General features: G+C 33.2%; 1 protein-coding gene across 2 annotated transcripts in view; it reads left to right on the forward strand.

Annotated features, from left to right (window-relative positions):
* The first annotated feature begins 5,890 nt into the window (after nucleotides 1-5,890).
* The window catches only part of LOC132553290 (putative ferric-chelate reductase 1 homolog), a 40,097-nt gene continuing 20,298 nt past the window's right edge, over nucleotides 5,891-25,689 (forward strand). Inside the window, exon 1 of one of the 2 annotated variants that reach the window (XM_060217522.1) lies at nucleotides 5,891-5,909. The gene's annotated coding sequence lies outside the window, so the exon portion shown is untranslated. Of the gene's footprint in view, nucleotides 5,910-11,106; nucleotides 11,210-25,689 lie in introns of those variants that run through there. The other variant, XM_060217521.1, reaches the window with a different exon arrangement.

Here is a 25,689-nt window from a genome sequence, read left to right on the forward strand (position 1 = left end):
ATATTATCCCATGATAAACTGAATTTGTGAAGTTGAAGTCTGAAGATGATCTTGATGTTTGTTTGCTTGGATTTTTTTATTTTTTTATTTTTACCTTTTTACCTAGACCGAGGACCACCTGTGTAAAGAGATCACCTCTATTGAGAGACCACCTGTGTGAACAGACCACCTATTAGTCCACTTCATGTTAAGTTTTAGCACTACACTGTCAAAGTACTGATTCATAGTCCAAGAAAAACTTGTAATTAAAGTAACACTAAAACACATCATATTTCCATACCTACAAGACAGTTGTACACTTCACAGAATTTTGTTTCTTTGTAATGTTTACTGGACTTTGGATATGCTGGGGAGTTTTTGGTTAGTCCTGAACCATATTTTAATAAAATTTTACATAAAATTAGGAATTATATGCTCCCCATCCACAGAGCTCTAAGTAGGGGACTCAAATTTATCAAATTGATTCAAATTTCAGGGATAGAAGGATTAAAGATGATTTAATAAAATGTGAATTTTTTGCCCTTAGGGTTTCACATTTCCCCTTGGGAAGGAATTAACTACAATTTATACAGGAATATTATATTTATCTTCTTCTGCCTTTCTCTGTATTTCTGTTCATGTTATAGCATCTCTGTATTATCTATAAATTCCAGCTATGTCATTGACTTTTTACATTTACAAACAAGAAAATTGGTCCCATCATTGAATATCATGACATTATTGCCAATCATGGTGTTCAGGGTCTCCAACCCACAGTATGACAATGGGAGAATGGAAATCATTTTCAAAATTGTCCTCTTTGTAATAAAATCAACATGACGCTGTAATTGAACTATTAACTGAGGTAGATGATTAATGACCCTGGTGTCTTATTTTATAACAGACAGATTTGACAAGTCACCATCAAAATATTACATAACTAATTTAGATACATTTATCTTACAAATATATTTTACTTTAAAGATTTTCCAGTCAAATTAAAAAAGGATTTTTTTAAATAGGATATACAAATCTAGAAGAAATCAAATTAAACCTTTGCATTTTCCCCTCTGACCTTCAGCAAACTCATACATGAAACTACTACCCATTGTGCTTCTTAAGCTAACAGTTATGGTATAAACATTTTCCTATATTTTCTATTGATGCACTTAAATTGTTGCCAAAATTTGAAATATTAGGCGTTTAAAATTTGCACAAAACTTCAAAATTTGTTTATGTCTTTGTTTCATTAATTATTTTTTAATACACAATGTCACTTCAAAGTTGTGAAAAGAAAACTGTAATGGCTAGTTATGAGTTATCTCCCCTCTGTCAATATTGATGTTGTCAGAAACTACAAAAGGATATCAGCTTGAAGCTATGTATTTTTAGCAGCAATAAAAAATGCAACATTATACACAAATTCTAAATTTTTAGATAGCTTCATGTTTTATCATTTTTCCAAACATCTAAAATTCTTAGATATTCCCCTGTTGACATCAAATCAAAAGAATGATTCCATTTCTATATTATTATTATTAAGTTATTATTATTCCTTTTATGTCCTCCAAGATTACATAAAAAGAATAAATACAATTAAAACACAATCAACATTAAAGAAGAGTTGTATAAATGTACAAAGCAAATCATAATAGTGTAATTGAGAAGTTTTAAATATTTGATACAGAAATCTTAAATTTACAAGTCTGAAATATTCCAAATCTTCTTTCAACATTTCACAGCTAAAAGTACCCGCCAAGAAAGTATTTGCTAAGTCAAAGCCTTACAAATTATTCAACCACGTCGTGAAATTTATGCCCAACTTATTAAATAAGTGACACCTTAATTCATCTCAAATATCAATATTTCCATAGCAGTGACAAATAATATATGTAATAGAATCATCGCACAACATACCGCAGTAGTGACACAATTCCTCATGGTTCAAAATGCAAGAGCTTACACATATTTTAAAATACACTGTATATAAATATTGAAAATACTTTACTGCTAATTTCCGTGAGTGATGTGTTTTAAGCTTAAGATGGATAAACTCTGAAAAAATTGTTGTAATAGAGAATGATATTACGTATGAATAAAGTAGAACCTGGATTAAGGGTCAATTATGCATATCAAGTGAGTTACAACTACATATTTTCAAAGGAGATTATTCTTATACAATAAAAATGGTGGGTGAAAAAACCTAGTGCTTGCTGCTAAAGCAGTATCAAGTTGAAAATTGAGGGAAAACTTTTTAATATCTACGATGTCAAATCCTAAAATCAACAAGCAACATTTGTTATGGTATTAGATACACTTGTCTTGTCGAAAATGTTCTCCCACTTAATAAATATATGCTAAAACTAAGGGTTTTCTGAAAATTTAGTTATTTTGCCAATGCTAGATAATTAATATAATACATTATGATTTAATGTTGATTATCAGGAGTGAATCACTTCATGTATTTGGTTTTTTAATAATAAATTCAAACTTTATTGATAGTCTGTTCTGAATAAAGTAAAACTTTAGGAGCAACGTATTACGTGTAAAGTGGGTGAGAAATTCTATGAGAGGTTACAGTGGATGCGAGGCATTATAAGGATCATATCATAACAGGCTTGAAGTATTAATATCGAAAGTCAAATTTTATGTTTGGTCGATAATGCTAATGAGAAGTGGAGATTATTGAAATAAATCTATTACATAGCCAATGGGACATTTTACGGGAAGTCTTGTAAAAGAGGAAGTGTAATCTTTGTAAGGTGTAGAAAATATTGAGAAGAAACTGTCAGGATGGGGCAAATAGTACAAGTAGTTAATGAGTGTATGGTATTAGGTCTCAACTTTACTTATCACTTAATATGGTATTAATAAAGTTTGCTAATGTGTATTTAGTTATATGCAAATTAGAACATAGTGTACTATAGACCAGGTCAGTGTGTAAAATTCACAAATTCACGAAGACCATGTATGTATTATTGTGAGCCATGGCACTTTTGAAATTAATTAAGATCTGGCACGGGAAAGTGATTCTGTAAGTCCTCTTCGCAATAATGTTTTCTCTCACTTCTGGGAGAGGGGTTCCGATATACACCCCATATAATATTGAGTGGAAGTGATTAATCCTCCCCTAAAACGACTTTACTATTTGATCATGATTAATGACACATAACTGTAAAATTATATTGAAATACCATTATTAAAGATGAAATAACGATATTTAACATATTACATGGTGTATTAGTGTCTGACACATTTATGCTTAAGCTATGAAAGTACAGGTATTTTTTACTTAGTCTAATGATCAATGTACCTGTCAGGTATGAGAACTTAGCGGTACTGGTATATTTGTGTATATTTTAATATTATAATTTTTTGGGAGATAATCCATAGATCAAAAAGCTTTGAAATCTTTTCTATAAAAAGTACTTTTACAACAATAAGTTTCATTGGCATTAGTTTAAAATAGTTATTCTCTGGACATGAAGTTTCAACAAACGGCAAAAATTCTGAGAGCCCTGTACATTGCACATCGTCTTAGTATTACAAAGTATACTCTTAGTTTCATTATGTTAGTTTTGATACAAGTAAAGTAATGCTCCGGACATAATTTTTTAACAAAACACAATAACACTGTAATTAATAGACTGCGGACCCTGATTGTGGTTTACTGCACATCGTGTCAATGTAAACACCCAGTTACATTATCCTTGTTTAAAAACACAAAAAATATTCTCAGACCTTAAACTTTTAACAAAGGGCATTAAAGGTAGATAGTTAATATCTACGTTAGATTAAACAATATTACACCCATATATGTTACATCTTGGATGTAAATCCTGAATATCAAAACATAAGACAAACCTTTATGTGAATCGAATGTCAGTTCTATAGAGCGAAATTGAATGTCCGTACTATACAGTGAATTTCAATGTCTATATTATTAAGTGAAGTGGAATGTCCGTATTATTCAGTGAAGTGGAATGTCCGTATTATTCAGTGAATTTCAATGTCCGTAATATACAGTGAAATTGAACGTCCATACTATATAGTGAATTGGATGTCCTTTTATTTTAACAATGATACAATTGAATGTCCACACTAGAGAGTCTTGCTGAATGTCCATACTGTAGACGGAGTTGTCAATTTATCTGAATGTCCATACCACTGTCTGAAACTTAATGGTACATACAATAACATATGATAGATCCATATTCATGAAATTCACACTAAGTTGCGTCATTCTGGCTGATCTGTTGTTCACTTGAATAAACTTTTGAAAACTTTGTCGGCAAATTAATCGGTCCAAATATATGCCTATGGAAGAGAATGAATTCAGCGAGGTTTAGATGACAAGGGCCTCAGAGATAGTATCTGCCATTAACGGATTGTTTCAAATGAAGAAATTGATAACAAGATCCTTTATTTTGGTGCCTACGAGAAACTCTGATTTTGGTTTCCTTCGAAAACGTCTGCAGCTTTTGGGGATTGGGTGATGATTTGAAGAGTAGGCAAAACATATCATAAATGATGTCAGCTGAAACCAAGATACTGGTTTAAACAAAATAGAAATCAAATTTTCTTTTAAAATTATTGTTCGTTAGTAAGTTCAAGCTTCAATAAACTTATTTAAACAAATTGAATTCTAACTTTAATATTGTAATCAATTAATATATAGTCACAGCCTACAGGACAAAACATTGACGTGAGACAAATCTAAAATCCAACAGAAATTAGAAATTTTATTTAAGCTTTGGTCCATATTCCCAAATACATTTAGATAAATTAAACTTTCGGCATCATACAAGCATGTATTGATAACAAATGGTAAATTCTGAAGTGTGTGTGGTTATAAAAAATTTTGATAATCAGAGTAAACCATTTAAAGGGAGGCAACTTTTGTAGGAATATACTTACCTACATGAACTACTCAGATATATTCCATGGTTAGATGTGTAATTGAGGGCGTAAAATCCGGTAAAATAAATAAATAAATAAACAAGCGCATCACGTACCGGAATCCGAAGTTAAAGTGCATAATGAATAGTTATGTCGTAGGTGCTTGGAAAAGTGTTACATTTTGAAAGCACATCATAGCAATATTAAATGCATTCTATGTAAATTGATCATGAATTCTATTACAGATCTATGTGACGTCCCTGTCAGCATATAAATATTTTCGTGTATGGCATTAGAATAAACTTTTATTTTAAAATAAATAAAGATATTGTTTAAAACAGCTACGTGGACCGTGCATCACCAACTATACTACTTAATCTTAGTAGACCATATAAGTGTCTGATTCAAAGCTTTGGCTGTAAGCTCTGGGTGGAAGAATAGATACTTTTTATGTTTACAAATCAACCAAAAACAATGTTTTTATCAATCACTAAAGCTTAACTGTTCTTGCTTCTTTTTATCGTCGTATTTTTGGAAGTGGGTGGTGCCGGATGGTTTGGGTAAGGAGAGTCACGGTGTGAATGTTTTATTGTAAACCAGTGATCAGGTTCTCGACTTAACGCCTACTATACTTTAATGGTTTGTATAATATAAGACGGTAAATATGTTTACATTCTACATTTTTAAAATTACAATATTGCAGTACAACTGTGTATGATCGGGAGTGAGCTGTATGTGGTGGTTTGGTGGGAGGGGTCACGCTCAGGGGACTTTAACGTAAGATATAAACAAAAAGTTATATTATATCTTTCCGCGAAGTTTGATAACAAAAAATACTTAACAAAGTAAAGATAAAATAAAGCTGAAAAATCTCTATTTTCTGTCTATGCTGGGTGTCGAAGTGGACCATAAATCTCCTTTTAATACCGGTTTCCGTTCCGGAATTATTACGCACAACCAGTTTCCTGTTTGAAAAGTTAGCTGCTGGACCAAGACCAAATTATTTTGAAGATTCGAGGAGAACTAAAATAGTGAGTATTTCACCGTGAACTCAAGCTTATGTTTCATTTGAATATCATCCCAGTCAACTTTTACAAAAGTGTGTGTATCCATTTATGTGGAAAGACACGGACACAAGTATCAACTACACAATCCGAGTAAAAACTACACGATTCTGTCGAACAATTCTGTCTTATTGGAATAGGGACACTCTTCGTTCTCCAGACCTTCTTAGTAAAACGATAATCTATCTTGAATGCATGGGGACGCAGAGAGAGAAAAAATACAGTAAAAAGCTATAGCGAAGAAGTTATAAAAGTTATAACCTAGAAAAATACAGTAAAAATCTATAGCGAAGAAGTTATAAAAGTTATAACCTAGTCTTGCTATGTTACCAATTTTCTCTAGAAGTACATGGATAAGGGCGGGCGTTTCAGGATAAAATACTAAAACCACCGAAGTATATAAAGGGTTTTGGCCTCAATTTCGATTTTTGTCAAATTTGATAACACTTTTATCCATATTATGCTGTTCTTACATATTTTATCCCGATACCTGTTTTTCAGCAGTCGAAAGTACTTCGAAAGTACTTTTGTATTAGTTAGACATTAAGTGAAGTCAATAGTCACAAAGTATATGCAGGGACGTATAATACTGTTATATACGTCCCTGGTATATGTGACGTCAAAGTATTTCTTCGACTGCCAATGTCTTTTATGTAAACCGTAGTGTAAAAGGTAGACACTTTTCATATGATCCTGTTTTTTTTTTAGTGTTATCCTTGATTAAAAGTGAAATGTTCTGCTTAACTTAACACTGTGTATTTATATACAAAAACGTCAGCAAAAAAAATGTTTTATTAAAATCATATCAGTGGAAAATCCATACTGAAATTACATGTACATACATCTCCGAGTACATAAAGGTGGTAAGAGCAGTTGCTACTGTTATGATATAACTTTGATATAACATAGAATATTATTATATTGGTGTGCAAATCTTTTATGCTTTTGGTTTGTCAGTTTCAGAGGAATAAAATTGTTTTGTAACAGAGGTACTTACTCACATACACATGGAACGTTTACTTAGTTCAACACATGTCACACATGTGTATGTGTGTCAACAGTCGTCACAAAAACCAAGAGAGTTATGTGTATACCCAGGACTAATTGATAAAATATATGAAACAGGTTAAACAGTGTTGCAAGTTCTTATCTTCATTATTATCTATCTGGAGGGGTTCATTTGGACAGAGATATCTCTGGTTATCCTTTTTCCCACCACTTCAATTATTATGCAGAAAAAATCAGTTTGATTTGGTCTTGCTCTAATTGTTACTGAGAACATATACATTGAAAATATGACCAAAAGTAGTTATTTTCCTCAAGATCTCTGCTTTTATGTATTAGTCACCATATTGATTCTGAGGCGTCGTTAATAAGTGTATATCCGCAAGTGGAGAGTAGTAGAAAGCTTAATAATTTAAAAATTGATTGTGTGAAGTCTTTTGATAATCAGTTTCTGTTAACTTTTGATATTTTTAAAACGATACAAATGTTTAAGCTATTTACAACTGAATAAACACCCTATATTAGATACTACTGACTAATTTTCCGTTTCACTCATATAATTGTTCTGATATACTTTTTATAAGTATTCTTTTTTTTTTTCAAAAATCAGATTAATTTCTCATTGGTAGACAAAATATCTCTGGTCCACATTAACTACAGTATAAAATTGATTTAAGCACAAAGGTAGATAACAGAAATGAATACATCTCTTGCATAGAGAATACATGGTCAGTGTCTTAAAATATAAGCAGTATTTTGACAAGGGCAAAGAAAGACAAAAGTAGCGAGCCTCTGGTGAGCCTTTGTATATTTTAAAGACAAAAACCATGTATTCTCTTTCATCCGGCAACATTGATTGAAAATTAGATTATTGAAACTTGCACAATATTTTTGTTTAATCTGTGATTACCTGACATTGACGTTAAGCTGAAATTTGTCTAATCACTGACACCAAAATAATTGCTCAGGGCGGAAACATAGTTCATTACTTCATCGGATATAGCAGCGATTATATGAATTTTCATAAATCAACTTGTTCATTACAACATGTAAAATTGCTTATTTCAACAACTTTTTATATTTTTATACATAATATTTTAGTAAATTCAAAGAGTAATTCTATCGAATTACCATATGTACAGCTGTTTTGTGTCACTGCCAAATATAACAAAAATATATTTGGCAGGTGTATTTCGACAGTTGCATGATAAAAATTAATACAGTGTCACATGGGAAGGTTGTTTATGACAAGTTTACTTTAACTGGTAATATACTAGCTACTTCTAAGGACTAAATGTGATTTAAGAAATGTTTTGTTGTCCATTTGGTAGAGCAATATCCCGACATCAAATTAAATTGTCAGGTTTGTTAATTACTTATTACACACGATTTTATTGTTATTTACTTAATGGTTTGGTATAACCTAAAATTTGCTGTTGCCCAGCAGATAGTAGGTTGCATTTTCCTCAAGCTTCCCAGGAAAAAAATCTTTCCTCGAGACATGATGGTTTTATTTACTGATGCATATACACTTGATGAATAAAGATTTTGTTCCTAATTGGGGCAGAAGATCTATTCCAAATCTTATGTACATTCTGTCTATAAACACTTTTTATCAAGATGAAATATAAGGGAAAGGCTACAAGGATAATTATGATCCAAAAAAAAAATCAAGTATCTAATGATTTGAAAATGGCTGAATGGAAACATCCACATCGTCTGTGATCTGTTATGACTATGTACATTGTTACACTCAGCATTTAATTTTCTCATAAATATGATTTCCAGTTTGTTTCCTGTACCATTAGATGTGTGTGTTTAAATCAGCCTGTCAATTACTAATTGATCTTCCTTAAAATCATCCCATATCTTCTTGGTTTTGTCATTTGGCATTTTCAAAGAAAGCATTACCATATTATGGGTAACACTATGTATATTGATGTTGTAACAAAATGTTATTGGGAATATTCTTAAGATGACTGAGCAGAATTAAGGTACATCGGTATCTAAGTCAGCTGGCGTAGAGTTTTCATTTAGGTCCTTCATGACCAAGGTTGCATCCAAGTGATTTTTTTGTGAGAGGTTGTTTCAATGCGTATTCAAAAATCAAAGGCCAAAGATAAAATAATTCATCACAGAGTTATCAAAATAAGATTGTACCTTTTTCTGACAGTTTGTAATATATGATCAAGGTTTTCGTTATTCATTATCGAAAGTTGAAAGTCCATACCATTTCATAAGGGTGGATTCATGATTTTAAATGAGTATGGAATCATGATACACTGTATTGTCATTTAGTTCAATTTTAGTTATCTCTTTGTTATTTCAATATGATGATAACACCCTTAAACAGTGCTCCAGATAACTTTTTGACATGTGGGGTTTTCACTCCTACCTTTATAAATTGAGGGGTTTTTTCACCCCTGCCTTCAACAAGTGTATGGGTTTTTCCATATTAGGGTAACACTGAATTTGTAAACATTTTTGACAGCGCCCTATTTGCTATGCGACTGGTTTATAATCACGATCAAGAAAGCGCTTGGAGTTTCGTTTACTTGATAAGTGTCTGTTTTTAGATTATTGAGTTTTCTAACTACGTAATATGGCCGGACATGATGATACACTGTATTGTCATTTAGATCAATTTTAGTTATCTCTTTGTTATTTCAATATGATGATAACACCCTTAAATATAGTCTTTCAAAATGGATAATTAAACAATATATCTTCTTACATGTTAATTTTAGTTGTCAGTGACTTTACTACAGATATCCTTTTCTCAGTAGTAAGCAAGAAAAGCTTATTGTGCACATGCTCAATGCTAAATTTGTTAAAGTAAACACTTAAAAATCCATGCACATGTTTTCTTTAATTCACTTGACATTTCATTCACATCTTGTTTTGATACCATGTTATTATAATGTCTTGCATGCTCCTTTTAAAGTCAAGTTTGAATATTACTAACAGCAAGTATATAAAATTGAACATACCAGGTATAATTGAATGGAAAGGTGTGTATTGTAATGCAACTGATTGTATCAGAGCTAATATATGAAGTGAATTGTTAAAAGCCTACATTATTTATCCTGTTTTATTGCTGTTGAAGGAGCTTTAGTGTGGTAGATCCACCTCCACTTTTATCTGATTTTATGTAAAAGGATTGTTTTTTTAAAGGAATAAGGCGATTAAATAATAATTTGGAATAAATCAAATACATATCATTAGCATGAATATAACAATAACATTCTGTCATACACATAGAGTGAATGATATTTAAGTCTATTCAAATGAATTTAAAAGTCATCTACTTTATGTACAAGTTTGAGATTTAATTTTACAATAGAATTTGGGGCACCTTCTTATAAAGAGTTAATCTTGCACATTAAACTGACTAGCTCCTCAGTCCTGTCAGACCCATCACCATATGATCAATTATAATACATAGCTTAGGGAGATTAGAATATAGAGTATTGTATCAGTATTAAATATGCTATTTAGAAGATTTTTACATCTGTAAATTTTAACATTCTTTCAGCAAGTCCACTGTCCCCTGTAGGTATACAATGAATAACAGTGTTGTTATAGCACACAGAGTACTGTAACCTGTCAGACAGTATCCCTGGAGTGTCGCTGGTCCATTGAGGCGTAACCCACCATAAACAGTGGGTCAGGGTAAGCACTCAGCCCTCAAGTTTACAGCGACACTGTCCTTTTATATCAACTTGTTAAAGGACCATTACTTGAAATGATGGTAGTGTGGCACATGGTACATTATGCGCTTGTTTTAGCTGCCAGAAATAGCGAGGTGTCATAGAGAAATAACACTACCAATATACCAGTGTTGGAGTATTAAAACAAGTCATATTTCCCCTTGGGGGCCCCTGTGATACTGAGGAGTGTAAAGTTTTGAATACACTTACATTTAGTTGTGGGTGTTAAGATTAGCATAAATACACATATTGTGCTATAACAGTTGGATTATTAGATACATAAAGTACTGTGTGTTAATAGTCCCTTACTCAGTAGCATGTTATGTTTAGGCTAACCACATACTTCTCTGTAGCCTTGTGAATCATAGGGTCAGACTGTAGGAGGGTTCAAAGGTCACAGAGTGGAGGTCAGGCCTCCCTTGTTTGGATGTGAAACAGTATACCCTCTTTCAATATGGAGGATGCATGTAGCTGACTGAGAGGGATAAGTAAGCGTTGGAAGTTTGTGTTCTTTCCAAGGGAATCAGTTTGAAATCTGAATATTAAAGTGAGGTAAGTTGTTTGCCACACTTTGGGAGATTAATGTTGTGTAAAAGTATGTCGTAGACTGTTATTGCCCACAGTTTCTGACAGACATCTGTACAGGTTTCTATGGTATACATTGTGCTCTATGTAGTGTATTACATATGACAGCACAGTGGCAGAACCTGTTTGAGACTTCAGCACCAACTACCTGTGTATTTTGTGCCCTTTATAGACTGACATTTATACAGAGACATTATCTGTGTGTTCTCTACCAGTTGAGACTGACATTTATACGGATACATATTGTGTCCACTTTACAGACTGACTTTTATACTGATATATTTACCCACATTTTCTGTACACTTTATAGACTGACATTTAAATGCTGATATATTTACCTGTGTATTCTGTACCCTTACAGAACGACATAACAGTTTTACATTTACCTGTGTAATCTGTACCCTTTAAGACTGACATTTAAATGCTGATATGCTTACCTCTGTATTTTGTGCCCTTTACAGACTGACATTTATACTGATAAATTTACCTGTGTATTCTGTACCCTCAAAGAATGACATTACAGTTTTACATTTACCTGTACATTTTGTACCCTTTAAGACTGACCTGTGTAATCTGCACCCTTGGTAAACTGACATACTGATACACCCACCTGTGTAATCTGTTGTATCTGTGCCCTTGACAGACATACTGATACTTGTATAATATATGTGTTATTTATACTCTAAATGATAAGACATGCTGTTACATCTACCTGTGTAATCTGACCTCACTAGCCTTTGACATGTGTGTCATTCTCTTTGTTGCATTCATAACTATACAAAGAACTTCTATTTCAAGTTATACTGGTAATATGATAGAAACTAGCTGTGCTTCAGATTTCAGAATGTTTGTTTATGTTATATATATCAATTAGCATCAGTGATCACTTCTATGCATAATGAGGGTATTTTTTACCAGATATGTTGAAGTATTGAAATACAAACATTTAATTATGAATTAAGGACATCAAAATATGTACCAGTAGCTTGTATCTAGCCATATTTGACTTACAAGAAACTCATTAATGATGATTGACAGGCTATTTACCAGAGTCTATGTGGGGCGGAATATGGGTCCCATTCCCATTTCATAATATGGCTAAATTCCAAAAAACACATAGATTACCCCTAAGAATTTCCTTCCCAAATGATCTTTTTTTTCCATAAAAAAAGATAAAAAGGCCTATTTTCAAATGAGTGGAAAATGCTCTGATCGATTTAAAATCCATTTATGAAGAAATTTTGTCTTCTATGATACATATTGTACATTATTTTTGTAATAGATATATTTATACCAGTATTTTGTTCGCCTACACACTCTAGTTATACCTGTATTACCTACAGCACTCCTGCATGGAAGTTATGTCATTGGTATGTTATTGAGTGTAAACTGTTTTTAAGTAATCTTATATATAGGTTTAGGAGAGGCACTAGCCAAGTATTTTATTATGGTTTAGTACACATGTATACTTGTACACACCACTATAATTATTGGTGTTTATTTTTTTTTCAAGATTTAAGACAGAACCTTAAGTATTCAAAGGGTATTAGTGGATTACTGCCGAAATAGAACATTTACTAAATGACATTAACGAAAACAGAAAAAGTCAATATAGGTAAAGGGATAATATTTGTGCATGTATTTGCATTGGATTTATAAATACATAATTAAAATTCATGTGCTATACTATAAAACCTTATTTCCTGTGAAAATTAAAATTCATGTACTGTAAAACTTGTGAAAGTATGTATTAAACTGAAAAGTGGTTGAAACTTAAGCTAGCCAGATTCTAATAAGTACATTGAAATGAACATTATTTGACTTATTAAAAAAAAAAGTAGATGGTGGGTGGTACGGGTACTTGACAATCCTGCATTCTGTCATGATTTTTGCCCATTCACTCCTAAATACATGGAAAATCCTGGCAGCTAAGAGTAATGGGTCATTTCCCACAGTTTTTAGTCAATATAGGAAATAAGAGGGAACATTATATATAAGAATAAAAGAAAATGGCTCCTTGACCCCTCCAGGATCATCCCTATAATCTTGAACTATAATTTGGTATAAAGTTGAGATTGTATAATGGTAATATATATTGGTCAATTTCTCATGTAGTTTTGGTCAATTAATTTTTTCCAAAGTTTTAATGGCCTTTTTATTTTAAGAATCTTAATTAAAATTTCCACAAAAGATGGTATGACCAGTAATGGAAAGCCTTGCTACCTCCATTTGGAATTTTGAAATGCCTCTTATCAAAGCCAATAACAGCACTTCCATACTGCTTGGTTGCCAGCTGTGACAGCTGTGTCGCTGGGACATATCTAGTTTGGACGACTAATCTGAAGTACAGAAAAATGATACAAATGTGCTACACAACTCTCTGAGTTGATGATTTAAGGAATTTTTCACCTTTACCCTGTACATGTTATGATGACAGAATCTTGTTTACCAGATGAAATTTCTGTGATATAAGTCCTTTAGGTGTCCGAAATTGAATCAGATTAGCACCCTATATTATGGTAATCTGCTCATCCTGTAGGCTGCAGGCATTGCTGTGACCTCTGATCTCACAGCTCATCATAAAAACTGAATCGCTGGCACAGGAATGTTGAAAAAGAATCCTCATGTAAATTTATAGCACTGGTGATAAGACTTGTCTTCTGGTTTTTAAAGCTGCATTTTAAATCTGGATTTTAAGTTTTCAGTAAGACCAAGGTTTGCTTCAGATGAAAAATACTAATAGATAAAAAATAGCTGGACTTTTTACATGCAGAGATCCAATTTTGACAGACCATGTCTCCTTCTCAAAGTCATCTGTTAAGAGTTCAGCTTCATATTTCTTTGTGATGCAGTATGTCATGTTCAAATTTAAGTGTAATCATACCATGCTTCCTGAAGAAGCTGACATCCCCGTCTGACTCATCTGTTTCTGTTGGCTTGTGATTAATAATTAGTCCATCACAGAACAGTTTGTGATCAGGTAATGGTGTCTGGCACCTGTGTGAGGGACCATATGTGCATTAATTGATAATATGCTGTTCATGTTTTCTACCTATTGGAAGGTGTAAACATGTTGTTTTACAGTTGTTTAGCAGTGCTCATTAACAGATAGAAATACCCAGTCAATCTTTTTTGCTTAGTGTACTTGATGCCAACCCAGACCACCTTACTTACCAATTTTCATTCCATTGAAATATGTATATGTTACTATCTTTTTATTTTTCATAATTTAGTAACCATCTTAATTCCTAAATTGCTACATATACGTATACAGGAACATATTCCAGTATTTTGTGTAACACACTGGAAGTGTCCAAGGGATAATAAAAGTATATATCAGACTTACTACTAAAGTCTTGCTGAAATTTGAACTTTCTCTTGTCCTGTCAGACATTAGCAAATCTACCTTTTTCCTGAAAATACTTACCAAGCTACTTTCTTAGAGAAACTTTATTTCTTAATACTCTAGATCTAGAATATGAATTTTATGATAAACTTCTGAAGTAAAGGCAGCCAAACTTGAAAATTCCTCTATGTTCCAAAGTTATCTCCCTTCTATACCCTATCCTGGCCTTAAGATACATTTAATGGTAGCTCAAAAAGTAACATGGCCTAGATGGCCTTAATGTTTGACCACTGCTAGTAAATTCAGTCAGAGAACTGCCTTATAGCTATTGGTGGGTGTAGTTATTATTTATGATCTGTTAGACATTCCCCTTTTTTGTAATTATGCAATGGAATAAGACAAAGAAACCCGCACCTTTCACTTCTTAAAGCAAAGATTTGTTAGTATTGCTTTGTGTACAGGTTACATCATCACATTATCCACATACTGTCACACACTGTATAGAGCTGTCTTTAGATGTTCCATGTTTAAAAGTTACAACAGGTAAAATTTGATACATTTATACCTGATTTATGAAATAGCTTTCACTGTAATAGCAGTGGATATATGCATGTCAGTCAAGGGTTTGAACCAGGGACCCACAGAACTGTAGACGGATGCTCTAGCAATCGAGCTACATGATCACCAGACAGTCTACCTGGTCGAGTACTGCTACATAACAACAGAAAAATATAAAAGATAACCATTATGACATTTCTCCAAATACAGAGCTGTGAAAACATATCACATTCCTTAGATGTCTGTTTACCTTGCCCACAGTTATCTAATTCAATTTGGCAATCTCAAGTGTAAAATTTTTGGTCCCAAACAGGAGATGTAAATAATTTTATATTGAATAATAAATATAATTTATTCTATTATGAATTCTTGATAACATTACCGCCGGTCATAATTAGATGTTTTGAGATTGAATTTAAGTAACATAACAAATGATATCTCCAGCTTGTGAGATTTTTAAGCTTCAGTTTTGACCTCTTGGCAGTAATATTTTCATTTGGTTTTAAGCCCCTTTGTTTTGCCTTTTTGACCTTCCAGCAGACAAGAGAAGATAAGAAATTAAGAAGACTGGGTAAAAGTGGTTAGTGGGATATTAGAATGGAAAAGAGATAGCACTGACTGATACATCTATAGGGATAAGGGACTGTCTTTATCTTTTTGTATAAACTACAGTAAATAAAATAGGGTTTAATATCCTAGCTGTATATATATTCCATTTTTTTCAAAGGAACACAACAAATATTTGTAATATAAACGGCAGTTGAAAGCTGAAAATTTTTCAAATTGAGCATCTTAACTTGGTTTTTTGAAGAATAAAACTTTTCAAGTTTTGGTATTTTTAAAACAAAATGCATGTTGCATTGGTATACAATGGAGGATGATATTTAATTTTCAGTCTGGAATGTTAAGAAAATTGTTTTAAATTGATGGCATTATAAAGCTGAGCAATTTTCCTTTTGCTTAAAAATAGTTTGATTAGCTTCGTTTCTAAATACATCCTATAAGTGGATGAGGTGCAGGTAGATAGAATTAGATAGCAACTGTGAGGAGGTTAGGCTTCAATGACAACTCCGCCAAGCTTCCACAGGGCCTTGTTTCCAGTCCCTCCATACATATATTCCAGATATATGCTTACACTGCATTTTTACTTTAAGAGTAATCTCAATTGCTTAATATTTAAAGTCTCTGTCTGTTTCATGTAGATTGCAGATTTGTAATATTGTCTTAACTTATATCTGATGACTTATGTCAGACTGGAAACCGGTAACAACTACCAGGTATACAACATGCTTGTACAAAAGGAAAAGAGGGTTCTAACCTATGGCATTTTGGTATAGTTTGTATTTTCAGTTTTCCTAATCTAATCTCTTAATGAAATATTTGTTATTTTAATTTATATGACAAGCATTACACAAAATGATACAGGTCTAAATGGATAAAACATCTGTACACAGCAGATTTAATTACTGTACACCTGTGATGTTGGGATGAAGCTTAAAGTCTCTGTCTTTACAACACCTACATGAATCTGTGCAGTACATATAGAGCCTTTATCACTAATCAAGGTGTGTCAGTTGGCTGTCAGCCCCAGGGGGACATTCCTCATGGCTGACCAGGACAATGACAGTAGGTCCCCTCCCTCCAATATATTATACCTATATAACACAGCTCCAGGGTCAGAAAGGCCTCAGATGTCAGTCTCTCTAGGTGTGCTCAGTATACTCAGGTGTACAGATCTTGTGTTAGTTGTGAGATCAGTATTGCAATGAAAATTGTGCATTTCTACATTTTTTCCTACCAGATTTAGAAAGTTAGAAATGAAGCCATGAAATAGTAAGGAAATTATATATCTGTATAATAAATTATGTTTTATAAAGAGTTATAAAACTTATTTTAATAGTTCCAGTTAATGACATCTCTGATCCATAGTCCATATCCTCATCCTTACAACATCTCATTGTTTGTGACTATGAATGGCTGGGTAATTTTGTCTTTTTTTTTATTATGTGTACATGTCATCAAGGGAATACTTATAACCAGTGTTAAATAAATATTTGGTGAGGACAAGGACGAATGTTAGAACTAAAGATCAAGGTAGATGACATCTAGAGGTCATAAAACCTCTTACTCAACAAGTTCTATCACTTTAGGCATGTACAATGTATATGCAGGGAAACCGAGGGTGTAACTAAATGACCTCTTTAAATGTGGAAGGAAACTGGAGTACCCATAGAAAAATACACACTGAGCCCATACCTGTAGATACTGTATGCTATGTATTCAGTTCTATATTCTGCCCAAATTGTTAAAATCCTTTTTCTTTTGAAATTGATTTCCCTCTGTCTGGTTGACCACTTTATGTATATCTTCATAGGTGTTATATCTTTGATTGTTAACTGTCAAGATGGCCATTGATAATTGTGTATTTTGGAATTTTTATATCAAATCCTTTTAAGGATCAATTTCAAAATGATTCCTTTGGAGGAGAATGTGTTCAAATTGTTTACGATATATAAACATTATATGACATAGATTCTGTAGGATGTCTTTATTTACAGTGAAGCAATTAATTATTATATGTTGGTGCATTACCATTCTGCTGACCAATTCAAATTTTTATCAGCCAGTTTATCCCACTACCTGTATATCTATATAGAGTCTTAACCACTGACAGCTGGCTGCCATGACATGCCTCACTACCAAATATACCCTGTATATATGCCTCCATGGCTACATGTAATATGCCCTATCCCAGCCTGACTCCCTGTTATCCACCTGCCCCTGATCATCAGATGTACATGTACATTGGCTGTGAGCTGTTATACCACAAGGAAACACAGACAATTTGTAGTGATTATCTCTCCACCTCTGACCCAGGTATCTCCCTCGATCCTCCTCCCCCAATCATCATTTGAACAGACCCAGCTGCTAAACCAGGATATTACTGCTGTCTGCATAGTCAGATTCAGTGCATATCAATATATTCTTCAAAGAAAGAATTATACATATATTTGATTTTAAATTTTATGGTCAGTCGATAACTTTTGATATATAACTGAAAAATGAACCTTTAACAGTTATAAAACTGAAAAATATTTCAGACAGGAAGCATAAACAAGGACAAAAGATATATACTGTCCCACACATGAAATAGAGCTGAATTATTCACATAAACAGGGACAAATGATATACTGTCTCTGGCATGAAATAGAGCTAAATTTCTTCACATCAACGGGAATTAGAAAAACTGGAAAGCAGAATTATGTACTGATGGGAGAAGAAAAAACTGAGAGGTAACGTATATGAAGAATGTTAAAATTGGATTTCTTTTGTCGTATATATAGTGGTGCATGGTTTCTGGTATATACACAACATTTTAATTGAAATTTATGTCTTTTATGACACAACACCATTAACACATTTAAACATATACATGCCAAATAATGAAGATAACTGCATCAAACAGCTGTTCAAATATCCTTGTAGGATTCTTCAGTGATGCTGAAGTGATAAAAGGGGCAAAATATACTGAAGGAACCAAATCTTCTCAAAAAACGAAGGGTGAAATAATAGCTAAATCTAGAACGTAAAACATATCTAGAAATGATATATGATCTCTGATGTTGATTTTGAGGGAGGGTTTTACATGATGTAGACATTTTGGTTTGTGATGTAGATTTTGAGGGAGGGTTTTACATGCTGTAGACATTTCGGTTTATGATGTAGATTTTGAGGGAGGGTTTTACATGATGTAGACATTTTGGTTTATGATGTAGATTTTGAGGAAGGGTTTTACATGATGTAGACATTTTGGTTCATGATGTAGATTTTGAGGGAGGGTTTTACATGATGTAGACAGTTTGGTTTATGATGTAGATTTTGAGGGAGGGTTTTACATGATGTAGACATTTTGGTTCATGATGTAGATTTTGAGGGAGGGTTTTACATGATGTAGACAGTTTGGTTTATGATGTAGATTTTGAGGGAGGGTTTTACATGATGTAGACATTTTGGTTCATGATGTAGATTTTGATGGAGGGTTTTACATGATGTAGACAGTTTGGTTTATGATGTAGATTTTGAGGGAGGGTTTCAGATGATGTAAACATTTTGGTTTGTGATGTAGATTTTGAAGGACTGTTTCAGATGATGTAGACATTTTGGTTTGTGATGTAGATTTTGAGTGAGGATTTCAGATGATGTAGACATTTTGGTTTGTGATGTAGATTTTGAGGGAGGGTTTAAGATGATGTAAACATTTTGGTTTGTGATGTAGATTTTGAGGGAGGGTTTAAGATGATGTAGACAGTTTGGTTCATGATGTAGATTTTGAGGGAGGATTTAAGATGATGTAAACATTTTGGTTTGTGATGTAGATTTTGAGGGAGGGTTTTACATGATGTAGACATTTTGGTTTGTGATGTAGATTTTGAGGGAGGGTTTTACATGATGTAGACATTTTGGTTTGTGATGTAGATTTTGAGGGAGGGTTTAAGATGATGTAGACAATTTGGTTTATGATGTAGATTATGAAGGACGGTTTTAGATGATATAGACGGTTTGGTTTGTGATGTAGATTTTGAGGGAGGATTTCAGATGATGTAAACATTTTGGTTTGTGATGTAGATTTTGAGGGAGGGTTTTAGATGATGTAGACATTTTGGTTTGTGATGTAGATTTTGAGGGAGGATTTCAGATGATGTAGACATATGTATTATATGCTGATGAATGAAGACATTTTGAATTCCATTATATACATTTGTGTACAGTTCTGAATTGAAGAAATACAATGTGACAGGCCTATAAATACAAATCCTCCGTGCCTTGATTTAGTTAAAACTTGTGTTTCATTACTTATCCAAGTATTTTGAAGTTATTTTAAGAAGGAGTAAATGAAACCACTTTGCCTGTTAACGTGATGTAATGGTCTGTCAGATGTATTTATAGCAAACAGAGATAAGGTAATTCCTGTGATGCTGATTTGAACCAGACAGATAGCAGCTCCATATCTCCTGTATCTTCTGCTGCTTCTTGTTGTTCACCACAGATCTTGGAGTTAGATTTTATAGTTATTCTGTCCCTGATCAGGATTACATATGCTTTCTAAATGATAATATTTTATTTTGATAAATTAGGAGAAGTTTCACTGGAATGTATCATGATCACAAACAATTTATATGGTCTTGTCACAGATACATATTACAAAGACTAAAAAAATCCAGTTCTTGTATGTTATAATAATAGGCCTGTACTAGTATTAGGGACCGAAAGACATTGGGATCATGACCATACAGAAAGTACGCGAGTCTACATATATTTGATGAATTACTGTATATAATTGTATATTGATAAAGGAGTAATTATATATAGGTAGTGGGTACGGAAGAGATGGAGTGGTTACGGAAGCTTGTGTGTGTGATACAGCCGCTGGTATGTATGTAATGCAGTTACTTACAAGATGGCATGTCTGTAACAATGGACTGGTCTCATTCATTTTAGAATGTATGTCTTTGCTGTAGCAAATATGAAGTCATTTGTGGTCATGGTACAGGGCTCTCAAACCCCATTTTGGGACTGGGGCCCAGGGCCCTTATAATTGGGAAAACGTTGGGTCTAAATTGGGAAAAAAATATAATATTTTGCATTGGAAATGGGGCTGAATATCGGCCCCAAATCTGGCAGATCGAGAGCCCTGTGGTATATTGACATTCATCAACTTCCACCCCAGTTGCAATAGAATATATGGGTTTTTTTTTCTGATAAATGTGTCCAATAGTTTGTATAGCCATGCTGTGTTCTCTAGATTTCAGTGTGGAAATCTCTGATTTACTGCACACCTGTATCAGTGCTTGCCTATAACAATATATTGCTGGAGTCACGCTGGAGATCATCTGATAAATATTAGCCATCCCCCCTTAATTATCTGTACATTGAAGTGTGTGCTTGGCTCGCCTTCATTGTTATTACGGTATTGGTAGATGTATAGCCCGGAGTACAAATGGGAAAGAAAATGTCAAGAATTCTCATAGGTACAGTCATTGGTAGATAATCAAGTGAGGCTGTCCTGTTGCTGTAACCTTTACATGGAATATTATTGTGCATTGACAAATGGGATCTTTTTTTTAGTAGGATACACCATAACTTGGTGACCCCTTGCCTAAATTACTTGTATGATTAAGAGTTAATAATAGATCTTTAGTTCTGACTCAATTAACTACTGCTCTAAGACATAGATAGCTTCCTTGGGTTATGTCTTACTTCCTGACTAAAATGTATTGTCCCCAGTCCAGATTGAACTAAATATCCCACATCCATCAAACTTAAAATTATCATCTGTCTCTAAACATCTCATCTTTCTTTGAGTTCTGTCTTTAAAACTTTCAATAGATTGGTACGCATATCTTTTTGACAAAATGCCTGTTAATTAGTCTTAGGAGAATGGCATAATTTGGTACAGTAATGAGTTATTAAAGGAACAGATCCCCCTCCCCACTTTCTGTTCTGTACAGATCAAGGTCTAATTGTAACTGTAAGGGATTAATAGTACAGATCAAGGTCTAATTGTAACTGTAAGGGATTAATAGCCCCTTCTCTCTTTGTGGCCTCCGCCCCCACACCTGTATCATTCAGATCAACAAGTTCCTGTACATTGTAGTCAGCTATACTGGTCAGCCTTGGACACATTCTACTGTACACCTATGTGTGCAGGAATGTATACTAGTACATTGTCATTTCTCATTCATTAATTTCACAACCTTTGAAGCACTTGACTTTGGACTCTACTGTAACACTGGTTGAACTAAGAAATGTCTTTGTTTCAATACATAAAAAACAACTTAAAAGCAATTTCTTGATTTATATGTTTTTATTGCATGTCAGTTTCGATTAGGAGTCTATGTTTATGCCGTGTGAGTAACCGTGTTACACATAACTTTGGTATATAGCATGAGATTAGTATATCTAATACAGCTAAGGGATCAAGGCTGAGGTATAATGATTCGGGATCAGTTTGTTTGACTAAAAGGTAATCCAGGTCAGCATATACATACAACAGGCCAACATGTTATTTTTATAATAAAAATGAAAAAAAAATGATATTGAAAATGTTAAGATTTTTTAACATAAAAAACTGTTGAAGTTTCATCAGTTTAAAATAAATTGTTCATAGTAAGGGTTAGCCTGTAATACAACTGTAAAACTGAAAATGGAGTAGTATCTTCACTTAAAAAGGCTTTGTTTTTAATTTTCGTACCTCTCTTCAATGAGACAATCTGCAACAACTTTAAGCTTTAAGTTGGGAACCGAAACATTTTGATGAGCTTTTCCCCAAGTTTAGATATATATGAATAAGCATATGATATTTTTAGTCCATGAAAATAAAACTTTCAGGAATAAGTATATGTCTAATGTAAGATTTCACTGCATTAACTATAGAGACACTTTATAACTGTTATGATACACAGTAGCTGTAGGTTGTTGTACTGTGATGAGGAGCCGGCCACTCCTGCCAAGTGTTTGATGCATGTTGTGAGGTACTGCTAGTCTCTGAAGGAGAGAAAGAGAGAGCTGACTCACAGATATAATTCTGAGATCATATTTACACCTCACTGATGAGATAAGGTAAACACACACAGTTTGGTACTTCCTGCTCTCATAGCAGTCTGTACAACACACCTGGAACAGGTTACGAGGTACTGTTCAAACTTTGACTATCTTTTATTGGTCTTTGTATCCATGAAGTTAGTCTCTTTTTATCCATTGTTCACATTTACTGTCAAGGATATTCCATTTCCTGTTTTCCAATATACTGGACAAAATGTTGGGTATTCCTTTCCCTGTTTTCCAATATACTGGACAAAATGTTGGGTATTCCTTTCCCTGTTTTCCAATATACTGGACAAAATGTTGGGTATTCCATTCCCTGTTTTCCAATATACTGGACAAAATGTTGGGTATTCCATTCCCTGTTTTCCAATATACTGGACAAAATGTTGAGTATTCCATTCCCTGTTTTCCAATATACTGGACAAAATGTTGGGTATTCCTTTCCCTGTTTTCCAATATACTGGACAAAATGTTGGGAATTCCATTTCCTGTTTTCCAGTATGCTGTCCATGATGTTTGGAACCAAACATCAGAAATATTTAGCACTCTCAATATGTTTTGTTTACAAATTTTGATATTTATGTTGTTTAGTTGTGTATTGAACACTGTATCCTTAATCTCAGCATCTCATCTCAAAACGTTACAGCTTTTAAAGTAGGTTTTTGTGATAAACTGATAGACACTGCTTTATATGACATTTTAGATATATATTGCAAATAATTGACTTTCATGCTTAAATAGAAGTATTCTTTTGCTGCTACTGGTAAGCACCGCTGTCTTTCCAGTATAGTATATGAATCTTAAATGTTGTTTGATGGCTGAGTCATATGAGTATTCTTGTCAGAGTTGTTTACCAATATAGCTTTCCTTTTCCTCCCAATATACTGATTAAATAGGAGAAAACATAGTTAACATTTTCATGTAGTCATGTGGTATTGTTGAATTCTCATGTGGTACATGTTGAATTTGCTTAATTCATTGACTGTGATATTTTTTACACAAATTTAAATGCAGTGTATACCTTCTTGAATTTGGAAAATTCAGTGATATTTACATAAGAATAATCAAAGGATTTTTTTTTCATTTTTGGAAAACAGTTAAGGTTTTGACAAAGAGGAAATATTTCTTTGAAGGAATATCAAGAAGCAAATTGATATCAACATGGGTTTTGAAATTTATGAATGATAAAATGGTTTTACTCATAATTCTAAGCTAAACATTGTAAGGCCATTTATTATGAAGTCTTCCTCCACAATAAGAAGAGTTATTATAATGACACTTTTATGAGTAAACTTGTTTATGTGTTTGAAAGTGAGTAGGTGTGACTGTCATCATCCTATTTTTTCTGTGATATCAACTGTTCACTGGTATTTTTATATACGGATTACATTACCATAGGATATATTCTCGAGAGTCACATTTACGTTTACAATAAATAAAAAGGCTGTCTTTTGCATTCTTGAAAACGGCTATAATTTTCACATCTTTTCCGATGATAAATTTGATTCCTTAAACAATGAACATGAATAGATAGATATTTTGTGGCCATAATTTTTATGTTATGTAATACCAAACTTGCTGTTTGATGGAGTTTCAATAGATTTTAGTGTAGAACAGGAGATGTTCTGATTGCACCAATGGTGTATTATGACAGCAATCCTTTTGACCGGTTTTTTAGGTGACACTAACAGAGGTGCTGAGTTATATATGTGGGTAGATACATCCAAATTTTGTTGTGTCACTTCATATGTGTATAAGGTAATTTTATACGATAGTACCATATATGGACAGAGCATATAAAATACATGAACCTAATAAATAGGCCTGGAGTCAAATATTGTAGTGTCTATCATTGATAGTGGTTTACAATTGCATAGACGGTCACCGTTTTCATGGGTTTTAATTCGTGTGATTTCGAGGTGATTTAACTATAATGAATTAAAAATTCATTATCTAGATATAAGTTGATGAATTATTTCTGTGAATATTGTTCCTGATGTCAAGTTTCATCAAATTCATGATTTCGGGTTTAGCAGTCAATCATAACTATGATTTAATGGTAGTAATGAGCTAGTTATGCTTACAAACACATGTATTTGTGTACAGTGTATATCCTTGGAGTATTAGGCACGGCCATGACTGTAAATACTGATACATCATCAGTAAAATTATAGTTTCATACTTCTGATGATATTTACATCCATCTAATTATTTTATTCATCAAATTTCCGTGATCACAGTCATATGCCTCGCCAAATGCCAAGCAGGTTATTATTGATGATCATGGCACCACAAAGTGTTATTGATGATCATGACATCACAACAGGTTATTGATGATCATGTCATCACAAAGTGTTATTGATGATCATGTCATCACAACAGGTTATTGATGATCATGTCATCACAACAGGTTATTGATGATTATGACATCACAACAGGTTATTGATGATCATGTCATCACAAAGTGTTATTGATGATCATGGCACCACAAAGGGTCATTGATGATCATGTCATCACAACAGGTTATTGATGATCATGTCATCACAACAGGTTATTGATGATCATGTCATCACAACAGGTTATTGATGATCATGTCATCACAAAGTGTTATTGATGATCATGGCACCACAAAGGGTCATTGATGATCATGTCATCACAACAGGTTATTGATGATCATGTCATCACAATGGGTTATTGATGATCATGACATCACAACGGGTTATTGATGATCATGACATCACAACAGGTTATTGATGATTATGACATCAGAACAGGTTATTGATGATCACGACACCACAACAGGTTATTGATGATCATGACATCACAACTGGTTATTGATGATCATAACATCACAACAGGTTATTGATGATCATGACATCACAACAGGTTATTGATGATCACGACACCACAACAGGTTATTGATGATCATGTCATCACA

This window comes from Ylistrum balloti, unplaced genomic scaffold, assembly GCF_031769215.1.
Source record: "Ylistrum balloti isolate Yb309-2 unplaced genomic scaffold, AGI_CSIRO_Ybal_v1 Utg370314, whole genome shotgun sequence".
In the NCBI taxonomy this organism is placed as follows: Eukaryota; Metazoa; Mollusca; class Bivalvia; order Pectinida; family Pectinidae; genus Ylistrum; species Ylistrum balloti.